The sequence below is a fragment of the Leopardus geoffroyi genome, chromosome C1 (assembly GCF_018350155.1).
Source record: "Leopardus geoffroyi isolate Oge1 chromosome C1, O.geoffroyi_Oge1_pat1.0, whole genome shotgun sequence".
Taxonomy (NCBI): domain Eukaryota; kingdom Metazoa; phylum Chordata; class Mammalia; order Carnivora; family Felidae; genus Leopardus; species Leopardus geoffroyi.
The window spans coordinates 148148667-148163129 of NC_059328.1; the positions used below are offsets into that span (position 1 = coordinate 148148667).

The 14463-nt window shown below is 38.6% G+C and overlaps 1 protein-coding gene across 5 annotated transcripts in view; it reads right to left on the bottom strand.

Moving 5' to 3' along the window:
* CCDC148 (coiled-coil domain containing 148) overlaps positions 1–14463 on the bottom strand; it is a 253766-nt gene that overhangs the window by 127504 nt on the left and 111799 nt on the right. The window lies entirely within an intron of this gene.

Consider the following 14463-nt stretch of genomic DNA (forward strand, 5'->3'; position numbering starts at 1 on the left):
GCCAACAGGTTTCAGATCTGTGGGAGACTGGCTCATCTGTCCCATGTTTAGAATGTCCGTCCTCTCACTTCTCATTTTACCGCTAATAAACACCATCCTTTAGGATTGAGTTCAAATGCTTGCCTCTCCCAGGGTTTACTACTGCTGCCTCCCTCTGTATGCTGTGTACCCTCCTCCACGCTCCCATAATTTTCATACATACTCTCCTGTGGCACTTACCACACTCCATAATAACTATATGTTTATATACCATTCTTTTCTACTGGAATCTAAGATCTTTGTATCCATCTTAGTCATCTCTGTATGCATAGTGCCTATCACAGTGCCTGGCACAGGCAGGTACTCAAAAAATATTAGGTGACTGAGTAAATGAGTGATTTAGGCTATACACAAAGAAATTTTTGTAATAATCACTAAGGAAATTAGAAACAATCAACTTGTGTCACTTTCAGATACTCAGGCATTCAACGTATGTCTTTTACAAATTCCGTCTTTTGTGAAAGTAAAGAAATAGGCACAGAGCCCAGAAGAATCACTTTTAACATGTCTCTAATGGTTCTTTCATGCCCAGAAATTTGATTCTCTTTATTATAAATGCCGCAGGCACCAACAGATCACTTTTCTCATTTTTTGTTCAACTCTATCCCTTCACTACTCTGCCTCTCTCACTCACAAAAAAGAATTTCCAGCAAGCCACCATAACCAAATGTAACATTTGTCATAGTGAGACAATATAGGAGAAACTCAATATACATTATTTTAGACATTTACAAAATGGGAATTTTCTCAAGTAGTCTGCAGTGAAAATAGGCTAATGGGAATTCACTGGGTAAGAACCAGCCTGGTAACAACAGACAAGTAGTCATTGTGTTCAGAGAACTAAATTCTCCACTAGGTAGAAATGTACTTATGTACCATAGATATCATAACAGATATGTCCTTCAATGACTAATATATTTAATTTCTCCATTACTACCCAGAGAGATCTATGAAAATACACGGCACATTAAAAAGATGACCTCATTTGTCCATTTGTAACCTGTTAATCCTAAACTTGAAATTCTTTTGATAAAAGATTTCCTGTTCCTTCTGGAGCTAAAAGCAAGGAATCAGGACTAGGTTTTTCTACCCAATTATCCTCTCGTTCACTGCCTAAAGTTTCCCTAATCAAACAATGCCAAGGTAAAAGGGCAAACTATAAAAAGCAGATAGATCTGCCCTCTGAGTTTCTAGTTGGAGAAAAGTATATATAGAAACCAGAATGAGCTCTGGAGTTACAAAAACCATGACAATTGTCTCAGAAAGACTTGGATGAGTTAATACCATAAACTGATTTTAAAATGCAAAATTTTTTTAACATTGAAAAACCATAAAAGCCAGGTGTGAACAGCATGAAATGCAAGTAGATTATCAGAGAACCTTGTGTATACAGTGTGTATTAGAAACTTGTCTATACAAGATTCTTCCTGTAGCATTTTTTTAATTAAAGTCAATATTATACAAATATAATTTATTCAAGGGTATATGAAATCAATACTGGGCTTTTTGAGTACCTATGATGGATTATAATTGGTGTCAGACACTAGTGACACAAAGATGAATAAAAAGTGTATCCTTGTCTTCATATGTTTAGAGTCTAGCAATAGACATACAAACATTACATCAGATGAAATAAATGCAATATGTGAGATGAACACAGAGAGAAGAACAGTGTGGAATGGGGGACGGAAGAGCACATTTATCTATTGCATTACATATAAAAATCAGATCTCTAGAGAAAGTTGCACTGTTAATATTACCATTGTATATGATACAAAAGGAACCAGCATACCTTATACTTATCTACATATTAAAATGTGCCATATAAAAATGCTAATAGTCAGCTATTTCTGACCTACAAAAACAGCAATTTGACATGATTTAACCTATGAGTTTTTTAAAACAAATTTTCATGTATTTATTCCACAAATATTTGGTTATCACGTAGCAAGTGCAAGTGGAAGAGGCATGGAGAGAAAAACAGATGGAACCAATGGGGACTGAGAGAAGCTAAAGACCATAGTTACCATTTAACCGAACCTATTTTTTTCTTGAGATCTTCCCTAAAATATACCATTGACTCAACCCTCCAAGAGAATGATACAGCTCCAAGGTCCCTGTGTCTGTCCTTACAGATAATAAGCTTTTGTGAGAATGCCCGAAGCAGAAGTAGAGTCTTAGGGAGCCAGGTACCCCAAATCCCTTGCTGGTAACTCACAGTCATAGTCTGCTGATTATCCCTCGTATTTATTCTCCCCTTCTTTCATAGTAATGACCTTTTAACTTTGGGCTGGACATCAACCACCTCAAACAGCCCATATTGTTCACCTTGCAGTCATGTCTGACAGTTGTGAAAAAGTGCTGGTTTATGAGACACTAAGTGGAACCAGAGTGTGCAATTTCTGGAAAGTAAATTTCAAGGGAAGTGATGTGGCCTTCTCCTCTTCCTGCTGATTAGGGAAGTCCCTCCTTCTCCAGCTTCTATGGTTTTCTTTTTGCAAGGAGATCATATAATTGAAATCACATAGTATGGAACCTTTTGTGTGTGGCATTTTCCACTTAGCATAATACCTTTGAGATTTGTCCATTTTTTGTGTGTATCAATAGTTCGTTACTTTTACTGCTAAGGAATAATCCATCATATGGAAGTACCACAGTTTGTTTATCCTTTCCCCAGTTGAGGGCATTGGGGTCTTGGAGTTGCTTCCAGTTTTAGCAATGAAAAATAGAGCTGCTGCATGTGTTTACTTATAGATTTTTGTGTGAACATAGGTCATTTTACATAAATAAACATCTAGGAGTAGGATTGCTGGGGTATTGTAGTAAGTGTATGTTTAACAGCATACGTAACTGCAGAAATGTTTTACAAAGTGACTGTATCGTTTTGCATCCCCACCAGCAATGTAAGCAAATTCAAGATGTTCCACATCTTTGTCAATATTTGGTATGGTCAGATTTTTATTTTAGACTTTTCAATAGGTTATATAGTGATATCCCATTGTGGTTTTAATTTGCATTTCTCTAGTGACTAAAGATATTGAGCATCTTTTCATGTCCTATTTGCCACATATCTTTTTTTGTGAAGTGACTTTCTTTTTTTTGAGTTGTTTACTTGTTATTAAGTTTTGAAAATTCTTCATTAACTCTGATTCAAGCCCTTCATCAGATATGTGATTTGCAAATATTTTCTCCTAGTGGGAGGCCTGTCTTTATTGTCTTCACAATGAGTAGAAGTTCTTAATTTTGAGAAAGTCCAATTTATCAACCTTTTCTTCTATGTATAGTGCATTTGGTGTTGTGTTTAAGAAATCTTTTTCCAATCCAAAGTCATAAAGATTTTCTCCTTTATTGTCTTCCTGTGTTTTATAGTTTTCAGTTTTACATTTAGGTCCATTTTGAGTTAATTTTTGTATAGAGCACAAGGTATGTATCAAGGTTCATTTCTTTTTGCATCTGGGTATTTAATGGCTCCCACATCACTTGTTTATAAGACTACTCTTTCTCCGTTGAATTAACTTTGTGTCTTTGTTGAAAATCACCTGAACACTGATGTGTGGGTCTATTTCTGGATTCTCTATCCTGTTAAATGAGACACACTTAAATTTTTTTTTAGTAAGTATATTTTTATTTTTAATAGGAATTTTAAAAATACTGGCTTTCCAACCTCAAGTTGTGTTTTCTTCTCTTAAATTACCTAGTGCTCGTGGTTATCATTGCCTAAAGTTGTATTGCATAAACTCACTCTAAAATGCAAACAGACAATATATGTCATATCCAATATCCTCATTTGTAAAACATCTTATGAGATGTTTTTCTGATTTGCCACTGAAAAAAAAAGGCATTCATTATAAAGAACATTAAAAAGTACAGCCTCTTTTAGACTTTACAAAATAGACCCCAATGCAGATAACTGCACTTTTTAAAACTAAGACATTTTAAGAATAGGGCTAGCTTGATTATTTTACTTGGAACTAATACATAGATTCATCAAGTCCCCAGGCCTTGTGGAATTTCAATTAGCTACCTGCCAAGAGCCACAGATAGCATAATATAGCTGTATAGAGGAAATGCCATCTGCCTCTGTGAACAAAAATCACGCTAGTATTGATGCCTATGGTTCCTCAGAGCTCTCTTGATTATGCCAATATTATGCCCGTGGTTAACCACAGAGAACTTCTCTGTGAATGTCCCCAACTGCAGAGACTATAGGGATGCCAGTAACGTGAGGGATTCATAGATAACACTGATTATGCTGATGGTGCATGGCACAGTTGACCACACCAAGACATTGATAAACAAATGCCCTAAATTGGCAGAAACTACTGAATCCTTGCCAGATCCTGTGATAGACTAGTCATCTAAGTTTTTCCAGTGTCTTGGTTTTTTTTTTCCTTTTCTGATTAAGGAAGCATGTAATGTGAGGTTCATTAATGCCCAAGAAGAAATTTCTTTTATCTTTAATTACCAAGGGGAAAAAACCTGAGATGATGTCACATTTATAAATGGAAATGACTTACAACTATAAATATTGATAGACTGTTATCATGTGATGAAAGCATCCTTTTCCTTTGGCAGGTGGTCACTCAGCCCATGTGACTTATGGGTAAGCTTTCTGTGGTCACCTCCCCCTTTATGATGATCCTATACAAGGTACTGTGTGCCTATAGGATCACTTCCAGCTTGAACCAGGTAAGTGGTGGGTCCTTATTGATTCTGACGCCTGCTCATCTTAACCTGCAGTCAGCAAGCAGGCAAGTTAGAACAGCATAGCAAAACCCAGACACCTTCTGGGTCAGAGTTATTAGGTGCATACATCAGAATACACCCTAGTTAGTTTAAGAAGAAAAATATTAATGGCAGGATTGTGGAAAGTTCATGAAGTCTTTGGAAGGGTCAGAGAAGCAAGTTCTAGACTAAGCTTCCAGGAATAACATCCAGAACCACATATCACAGTTGGTGAGGTCACACTGATTCTGGCACAATTGGGAAGTTGCTGCCATCACCACTGACCTCAGGACATGCTACCTTTGCTCTTTATCACACCAACAAAATGGATCTCCACGCCATATCTGTCCCTTCACATACCTTGTTTCCCTTTACCTTTTGTTTCAGGACTGTGATTATCATGTGCCTCGATATTATTTCCTTTGTATTTATCCATCTTGGGGTTTGCTAAGCTTCTTGAAAAAATACATTGATGTTGCTCATCCAGTTTGGTAAGTTCTTGGATGTTATTTCTTGAATATTGCCTCTGTCTCATTTTCTCTCTCCTCTTTTTGGGACTTTAATTACATGTATATAAAAACTTTTACTATGTTCCATATTTCTCTTATGCTCTCTATTCTGCTTTTCATTTTATTATTTTCTCTTTATATGCTTCAGTTTGAATATTTTCTATTGATCTGTCTTCAAGTTCATTAATTCTTCTGCTATGTCTAGTCTGATCTTAAAGCTTATCCACTGAGTTCTTAATTTTAGGTATTATATTTTGCATTTCTAGAATGTATTTTTTTTTCCTTTTAATTTTGAGTCTGTTTTATTCCTTGATTATCTATCAGTTGCTTTTCCTGTTTCTTTGAGTGTTTGATCATTTTTATTGTGGGCTGGACATTGTAATAGATCTATCCTATGGTCTCTAGATTATATTACTTTTCTCTAAATAGTGTTTTGTCTTTAGTCTGGAAGGCAGTTAAATTGCCAGGGAATCTCCTGAATCTTGTTGATGCTTTATTTTTACTTTTCTTAAGCCAGGTATGTTTCAGTTTTATCTATAATCTTATAATATAGCCCATACTTCTAAAACATTGTCTCTCTAGAGGTACAATTGAATGTCTAGAGTGTTCACCAAGATGTCTCTACTTTGGCTGGGGTAGAATTCAAATACCTTCCCCTCCCCAAAACTGTATGACCTTTGAAATCTCTATTCAGTTCTCAGCTTTGAGTAGTTGTTCTCTCTTAGCCTTTTGGTGTCTCACTTTGTGCATTCAGAGCTTATAGGTTGGCTAAGGACCCATGAGGTATTTTTATATGCATTTTGAGGACTCTTTATCTTCCATTCCTTTATCTCTAGTACCCTATACTTCAAGATATCCCTTCGCAGCCTAAACTCCAATATCTGCTTCCTTCACTTTTCAAGACTATAATTTTCAGGGTGCCTGGGTGGCTCAGTCAGCGGAGTGTCTGACTCTTGATTTTGGCTCAGGTCATTATTTCACAGTTCATGAAATTGAGCCCTGTGTCGAGCTCTGTGCTGACAGTGTGGAGCCGGCTTGGGATTCTCTCTCTCTCTCTGCCCCTCTCCCACTTGTGTTCTCTCTCGAAAAAAAATAAATAAATAAATAAATGTTAAAAAAAAAAAGACTATAATTTTCTACGTGGGTTATATTTCCCTCCACCTTATTTTGAAAAAAAAAAACTGGTATAAAGAAATCTAGAGTGAATATAGGGTTCACCTTCAAAGTTTCTCTTATTTCAAGAATTTTATCTATGTACTTTTTGTCCAATTCCTGAAAATGGTTTTTTTAAAAATATTTTGCTCAATTTTTATAGTTGTTTACCATATCAACTATTCATTATCACTGAAATAGGAACTGAAAAAACCCTCTACTTTACATTAGGTACCATTCATCATCTGATTTGTGAAACTCAAGTCTAAGTCTGTTCTCCATCAGCAAAGAAGCCTGAAATCTGTGGAGAAGGAAGATTGTAGAAGGGGTTGATGCTATGAGAAACTATCAAAATGTGAAAAGGGTGCCAAATTATATTTACTCAAAAAAGTATTTTCTATCCCATTACTATCTGATTCCCTAACTACTGTGTCTTCTTGATCAGGTCAGACAATCAGCTAGAGATGCAGCAAGGAGCACAAAAGTAAGATGAATTGGAGAAGAGTGGAGAAGTGCATGGTAACTTTGTTTATGCCTAAAATGTACCTTTTATGGTTACCAGGTTTTATTTTTAAAACCGCATTTCAGATTTCAGCATATTCCATATTGACAATTACGACTTATACTTCACCCCTTAATGACTTTGCACATCCACATGTTTCTACAGCTAGCTTTCTCATAAATAAGGTAGAAAGAAGGTAGTGGAAATAGTACTATATCAGGAAGTATTGAGAAGGTGGGGGTAATTCCTAAGGCTTATTATATACTTTGCTTTAGCAACAGTTGCTGAATACCTACAATATTCCAAGCACCAAGCACAGGGTGTGGTGGGTTGGGATGGGACATGAAGGAATAAGGAAGTTGGAGTGAGTATATGTTATACCAAGATGAATAAGATGGGGTTGCAGTTGTGTAGTAGACATAGATTTTCCAATGTGCCATAACCACTATTAAGTCAGGGTTATATATAAGGGGTTAGGGAGAACCAAGAGTGGATTGAATCTGGCCAGGGACTCAAGAAAGTCTTCCTGTAGTAGACATTTAAGATGAATCTTGAAGAAGAGTGAGACTTAACCAGACAAAGAAAGGTAAGAGAGGCGTTCCAGGCAAAATCAATAATAGCAGGGACCTAGAAAAGCAAGCCAGGAAGTGTGGCCATTGTTATAAGCAAAGGGTGCCACCAAGGAATTGTCCTGAAGGGAAGGTAGCTCAAACTGCATTTTAGACAGAGCATTCTGCATGCAGCTTAGGGGGAAAAATTCAGAAGGGCAGGATGTGAAGCATAGCCATTAGAGCACTACTGCAATAGTCCAGGAACTGGCCTTTCTAGTGACAGAACGAAAGATGTGGAGAGTTAAGGTGTAAAATTTCCAAAGGTGGTAAATAGCTACGGGGGTACGTGAGGGAGAAGAGGAAGCTAAGTTTTAAGAAAAAAAGTGCAAATTTACTGGAGGGAAACAAAAATACCTATTTTGGACACTGACTCTGATGCATCTGTAGACTTTGAAGTTGATGTAATTGGTAGGCAGCTGGATAAATGAGATTCAAGAGAGAGCTGCTCAGAGATGGTGGAGGGGGGGAGGAGATTGAAGAATAATTAGCATATAAAGGTAGGTAAAAACCTGAGAGGGATTAGGAACCAGTGAAGTAATGAGAGAAGAATAAAGAGTAAGGATAGAAACCTGAGGATAGCAGGGTTTTAGGATTGTGCAGACAATGACAAATGCACACACAGACTAAGTATTCCTCAAAGATACGGGAAACAGAATAATATTTTAGAAGCTGAAATAATATTTTAGAACAAAGGGTATGTGGTCAACAGTGAGAAATGAAGCAGAGGTCTACTAAGATAAGGATGCTAGAGCACTGACAGGATTAGGTAATTGGAAGGTCACTGGTGACCTTGGGGAGAGGAGAGGATCTTGACAGAGTAGGGCCGTCAGAAGTCCTGAGAAAATACAGATTATTCTTTCAAGTGCTTGATTTCAAAGAAAAGGTTAGAAATTAGGAGGTGCCCAGGAGCTGGAGGATGATTTAGAGCCAAGAGAAGGTGTTTTTTTTTTTTAATTTTTTTTTTCAACGTTTATTTATTTTTGGGACAGAGAGAGACAGAGCATGAACGGGGGAGGGGCAGAGAGAGAGGGAGACACAGAATCAGAAACAGGCTCCAGGCTCTGAGCCATCAGCCCAGAGCCTGACGCGGGCCTCGAACTCACGGACCGCGAGATCGTGACCTGGCTGAAGTCGGACGCTTAACCGACTGCGCCACCCAGGCGCCCCAAGAAGGTTTGATTTGAATAAGAAAGACTTAACCATATTTATGGGCTGGGAGAAATACCCACATAATAAGAAAGAAAATAATCAAAGGAGATAATCAGGAGAATCAAGTTTCTAAAGTGTTTAGATGGGTCAGAGTCCCAAACACTGGCAGAAGGACTGGATATGAACATGTAGAAAGCATCACATCCTGCATCAGGAGGAAAGTGGGGGATTAGCAGAAGACATAAAGACATAGGGTAGGGGGCAGGAATTAGGGATCTATCTCATAACTCCATGACTTCATTTTTTTTGATAAAGTAGGAGGTAAGTTGCCTCCTCGGGGCATGAAGGGGAGGGTGTATGGTACTAGGTAAGGTTACTGAAAGGATTGGTGACATTTTGAAATAGTCATAAGAGGAATGGGGAGAATTGGCAAACTAAGGACAGGACTAAGGTCTCTCATGTGGCATTCAGAGTCCAGGTGAAGGTGACTTTTCCTTAGTAGCACTTGGCCACCCAGCATGGATGCAGAGAAAGTCAACTGTAAAGCAGATCTGGGAATGCGGTTTCCCAGCCATGGCGTAGACAAGCATGCCAAAAATCAAGCGCACAGCTAACAGAGTGGTCTAGGCTGGATGGTGAGGAGGGGCTGGTGGTCTGAGAGAATTTAGGGGATCAAAGAGTGGGTTTGGTGGTAGCAGGAGAATGAGAACTCTTCCCTGTTTTCCTCTCACCGCTCCGGTGAGAGGCCTGCACTCGCTACCACATCCATTACTGATAGAAAGCCAAAATAAAACAGAGAAGGAGGGAAAGAGAGAGAAAACTCATTATTGAAAAATTCTTTTAATGCTTTTCTTTAAAGGCACGAGTCATCTAAATCATCCCCCAAAAGGCTTTTTAAATTCCAAGACTAAGAACAAAATTATGGTTAAACATTTAATTAATGTTTATTATAGCTAGCATGTTAGTTTTAGAAAGGTCAAATATATGATACAATGAAGTAATATTTTTCAGATTCTGTAGGTCTATTTTATAGTGCACTGGGGCTCACAGTATAATAAATATCTTCGATTATTTTGTAAGATTCTTGTATGCAAAGCTATGTAGGGCCAAGATAATTTTGAATTTCAAGTCAAATGAGCTGGCACGAACCTTAGGCAAGTCACTTTATCTTTCAGGACTTTAGGTTTTAGACTTGTAAAATGAAGGATGGGGGTAAATTTCAAGTTTCCTTCCAGGTAAAAACAAAATGAGTATAATTTAATATTTTAAATTACTATAGAATTGATAGGATTACTCCTTTTCTGTTATGATACACTTGTGTTCACAGCTATAATTTATTAAGCCTCAGTCCTCGATCAGGAACACAAACTCAAATGATAACACCATCTCTATGGGAAATAGAATCCATTTTGTATCACAGTTTACATTATGTCCCACCATCCTCTGCTCACATTTACTTTTCGGAAACTTCGTTTCCAAAGGTTCAGAGATATTTGTTCACCATCTTGTGACCATGAGTGTCTGAGGAGGCACCATATTATGTTGCTTCCAAAAACCGAGCCCCTGATTTCACTGGGTAGGTACTCTGTTGCAGCAAACCCTGCACATCTCAGGTTTGTCACTGGAGGTAACATGACAAAATGACTATAAAGCATCTATTAGAATGCCTGAAATGTAGGGAACACTCCACAGTGTATACACAATACACTGAACAGCATTACATGTGGGAAATAATCAAAACACAGCATTATTTTTGTCCCCCATTTAGAGATTTCTACTGCCACGGGATGAAAACTAAGCAGAACCCATAACTCACCCATGTTACAAAGGGGCCCACAGTCATAAGTCACAAAATACAGTCTTGACTCAAAATTAAATGGTCTGGTTCCAAGAGATTCATCAACTCTTCCCTCTTTATTCAGATGATGACATCTTCTTTCATTCCCTAGATGCTTAGAGTGCACGGGCAGGAGGGAAAAGGGAACAAGATGTACAGAAGAGGACAGCAGAGTTCTCATGAGATTGGTGACCGATGCCGTCCCAAGTAAACCTGGCAGGTGGTTAATGCTGACTCTTGCCCTCCTACCAGTTTTGTTCTCTTGATTGATAGCTGGGCTGTTTCTGGAAAAATTTCCCTAATGTGGGTCATGTACATTGTCTAACTACTTCTCTTCCACCTATCAGGTTCCCATTTACTGCTATTCCAGCCCACTTTTTGGGGGGGAATCCCCTCTCCTTTGGCAGGAGCCCTGTTGGGCAGAAAAATCTCAGGCAGGATGCCTTTGAAAATGACCCTGTGCCATTAGCCAATGATTTCTTAAATAGAGCACATGAAAAATTGATAAATAGTATTTCATGAGGATGTTCAGCTTCCATTTAGAATGTAAGAAGCTGGAAAGATTGTTGCCTCCCACTTGAAGCACAAGAAAAACCCGAATAGCCTACATCAGAACTTCTCTTGAACCCATCAGAGAGCTGAGGTCAGAGGGCAAATAAACCTGAAATTTACAGAAAGGCAGATGTCTCCAAGGAGAGAAGCAATGTGGAAACTGGCTTACTTGAGACAGAGCACCTGGGAAAGACACAGCCACTGTAGAAGTGGGTAAGAAGATCGCAGCTAATCGTCTGTAATGGGTTAATAGTTAAATTTTTACAATTTGCTGCTTTCATAGATGTGAGAGTATAGAACCCGTGAAAGTTATAGACATAAGGGGAATTTACACCCCCTCACAGGCTTTTTCTCCACAAACTTCACAGAAAGCTCCTAAGAAAGGTCAGAGTCAGGGGAGGTGTGCAGAGGAAGCCTCTTATGTTATCACAGGTCTAAGAGATATGAACAAAACCCCTATAGAACAAAAACCGCTGGGGTGCCTGAGTTGTTCAGTCGGTTGACACTCAGGTCATGACTGTTTGAGCCCTGCATCTGGCTCTCTGCTGTCTGTCTGTCTCTCTCTCTCTATCTCTCTCTCTCTCTCTCTCTCTCTCTCTCACACACACACACACACACACACAGACACACAGACACACACACACAACTCTTTCTCTCTCACAAACATAAAAATAAACCTTAAAAAAAAAAAAGCCCCTGGGGGGGGGGGTGGTAAGGGATGTAGACCCATTATAGCTGGGGGAAAAAAACAAAAAACAAAACAAAAGAAACCCACCTCTCCTGGGTGGGAGGGGGCAGGAAGACCTCTCCCACACAAGAACCACCATGACCCGAGGCAGAGTTTGTCTGCCATGGGGTGGAGGGCAGGATCACCAAGCAGGTTCTAGTCCCAAGACCAAAAGACAAAAATCTTGCCTGAGACTGAAGCTGAACCGAGAAAGCAGAATGCCTCTCCCCTACCAGGCCAGGAAGTGTCTAGTAAGAATCTACTGCAGGGGAAGGAACAACAGTGGCAAGCGTCTCCCAGGCACAGGCTCACAGGGGAAGCATAAAGCCCACGCCCACCATAAGCAAAGTAACACAAATTGCCAAAAACTGAAAATAGGTCATAAATGGATAAACTGTGCTTAAGCCCAGGCATGGAATACTACTCAGCAATAAAAAGGAGTTAATTATTAATACACATAACAACATGGCTAGATCATAAATGTATTATGCTAAGTGAAAAAAGCTAGACCCAAAAGTCCACATACTGTATGGTTATGTTCCTGTGACATTCTGAAACGGCCAAAAGTATAGGGATAGAGATCAGTAGTTGCCAAAGGCTGAAGGTGGGTGTGGGGTTGAGTACAAAGGGGCATGAAGGATTTCTGAAGGGTGATGAAGCAGTCTATACCTTGCTTGTGGTGGTAATTACATGTCACGCATTTGTCAAAACTCATGGAACTGTACTAACTATAAAAGGGTGATTTTACTGCATAAACTTATATCTCAGACATTTAAATTAAAAACAAAGAATTTCATTAAAATTAAGAACTTTTTGTTTATCAAAGGACACCATTAAAAGAGTGAAAAGTCACAGAAAAAAAAAGAACTTGCATGCAGAATGTATAAAGAACACAGATGAATAAGAAAAAACAGACAATCCAATAGAAAAACAGGCAAAAGTCTTGAGTGGGCATCTCACAGGAGCGGATATCAAATGGTCAATATGCAAATGGAAAGTTGCTCATAATCTATTCTGAATGTAGATGAAAAGCACATAGGGGTACCACTACACATACACAAGATTAGCTACAAGTAAAGATTGGCACCCCCAGTGTTGGTGAGGATGTGGAGCAATTGAAACTGGTTGAAAATGGGTATAACCACTTTGGAAAACTATCTGGCTGTATTTTCTAAAGCCAAACACACCTGATCCAGAAGTCCTACTCCCAGGCATTGATCCAATAGAAACGAGTGTATGTGTCTACCCTAAGACATGTTCAAGGGTGTTCACACAGCACTGTTATCATGAAAGCAAAAGTCTGGAGATAACACAAATTTCCATTAACAGGATAACATATAAATAAATTGTGGGACATATCTACAATGAAATACTACCCAGCTATAAAGAAAAACAAACAATTCCAACATGCAACAAGAATGAAACTCAACAGATATGATGAATGAAAGAAGTACAAAAGAGTATATACTGTGTGCTTTGAGTTGTATGAAATTCATGAATAAGCAAAACTAATTTATGGTGATAAATTCAGAATAGGGGTTAGGGGTATGGGTAATATATACTGAAAAGAGGCATGAGGGAACCTGAGCTGCAGAAAACGTTATATATTTTGATCTCAGTGGTTTTTACATGGGTAATATATATTTGTAAAATTTCATTCAATTGCACACTTATGTTTCTGTGCTTTACTGCATGCATGTTTACCTCAGTGCAATACAATAAAAAGAAAATATCCCCCACAGAGTAGCTGAAAGGCTAATGACAATGTGTGCAAATTTAATACAAAAAGACTATGAGTATATAAAGACTTGTCCCAGTCCCTGACCCCTGTGTGTTTCTTATCAGCCACGGATGGAGAAGAAACGAGCATTAGATCTGTAGCCCATGGTAGATTAGACTTGATGCAGCTTCTATTCCTTCTAGGTCCCAAGTTTACACAATGCCCCAAATAATATCTTTTTGTTTACAAAAAATGCAGAGCAGGCATTTTTCCTCTAATTTTTTTTTTTTTTTTTTTTTTTTTGGTTTGTTTGTTTGTTTCACAGAGAGAGCATGAGTCAGGGAGGGGACAAAAGAGAGGAAGAGAGAATTTTAAGCAGGCTCCACACTCACCATGGAGCTCAATGCTAGGCTCAATCCACAACCCTGGGATCATGACCTGAGTGAAAATCAAGAGTCAGCCACTCAACCAACTGAGTCACCTAGGTGCCCCTCCTCTAATGTTTTAAAAGAGACATTTGTTTTTATAGCTATTTTTATATGTCATAGCTATTTTACAGCTATTAATTGCTATAGTGTAACACCTACCAGGTTATCTTTTTCTACCAATAGAATCAAACTTGTTGCTCTATCGTTCCCCTACCACATCGTTTATCAGTAAATAAAGATTTGTGTACTTTACTGTGTGTATGCTGTACCTCAATCCAATTTGTTTTTTTTTTCTTTTTTTAATTTTTTTTAACATTTATTTATTTTTGAGACAGAGAGAGACAGAGCATGAACAGGGGAGGGTCAGAGACAGAGGGAGACACAGAATCTGAAACAGGCTCCAAGCTCTGAGCTGTTAGCACAGAGCCCGACGCGGGACTCGAACTCACGGACCGCGAGATCATGACCTGAGCCGAAGTCGGCTGCTTAACGGACTGAGCCACCCAGGCGCC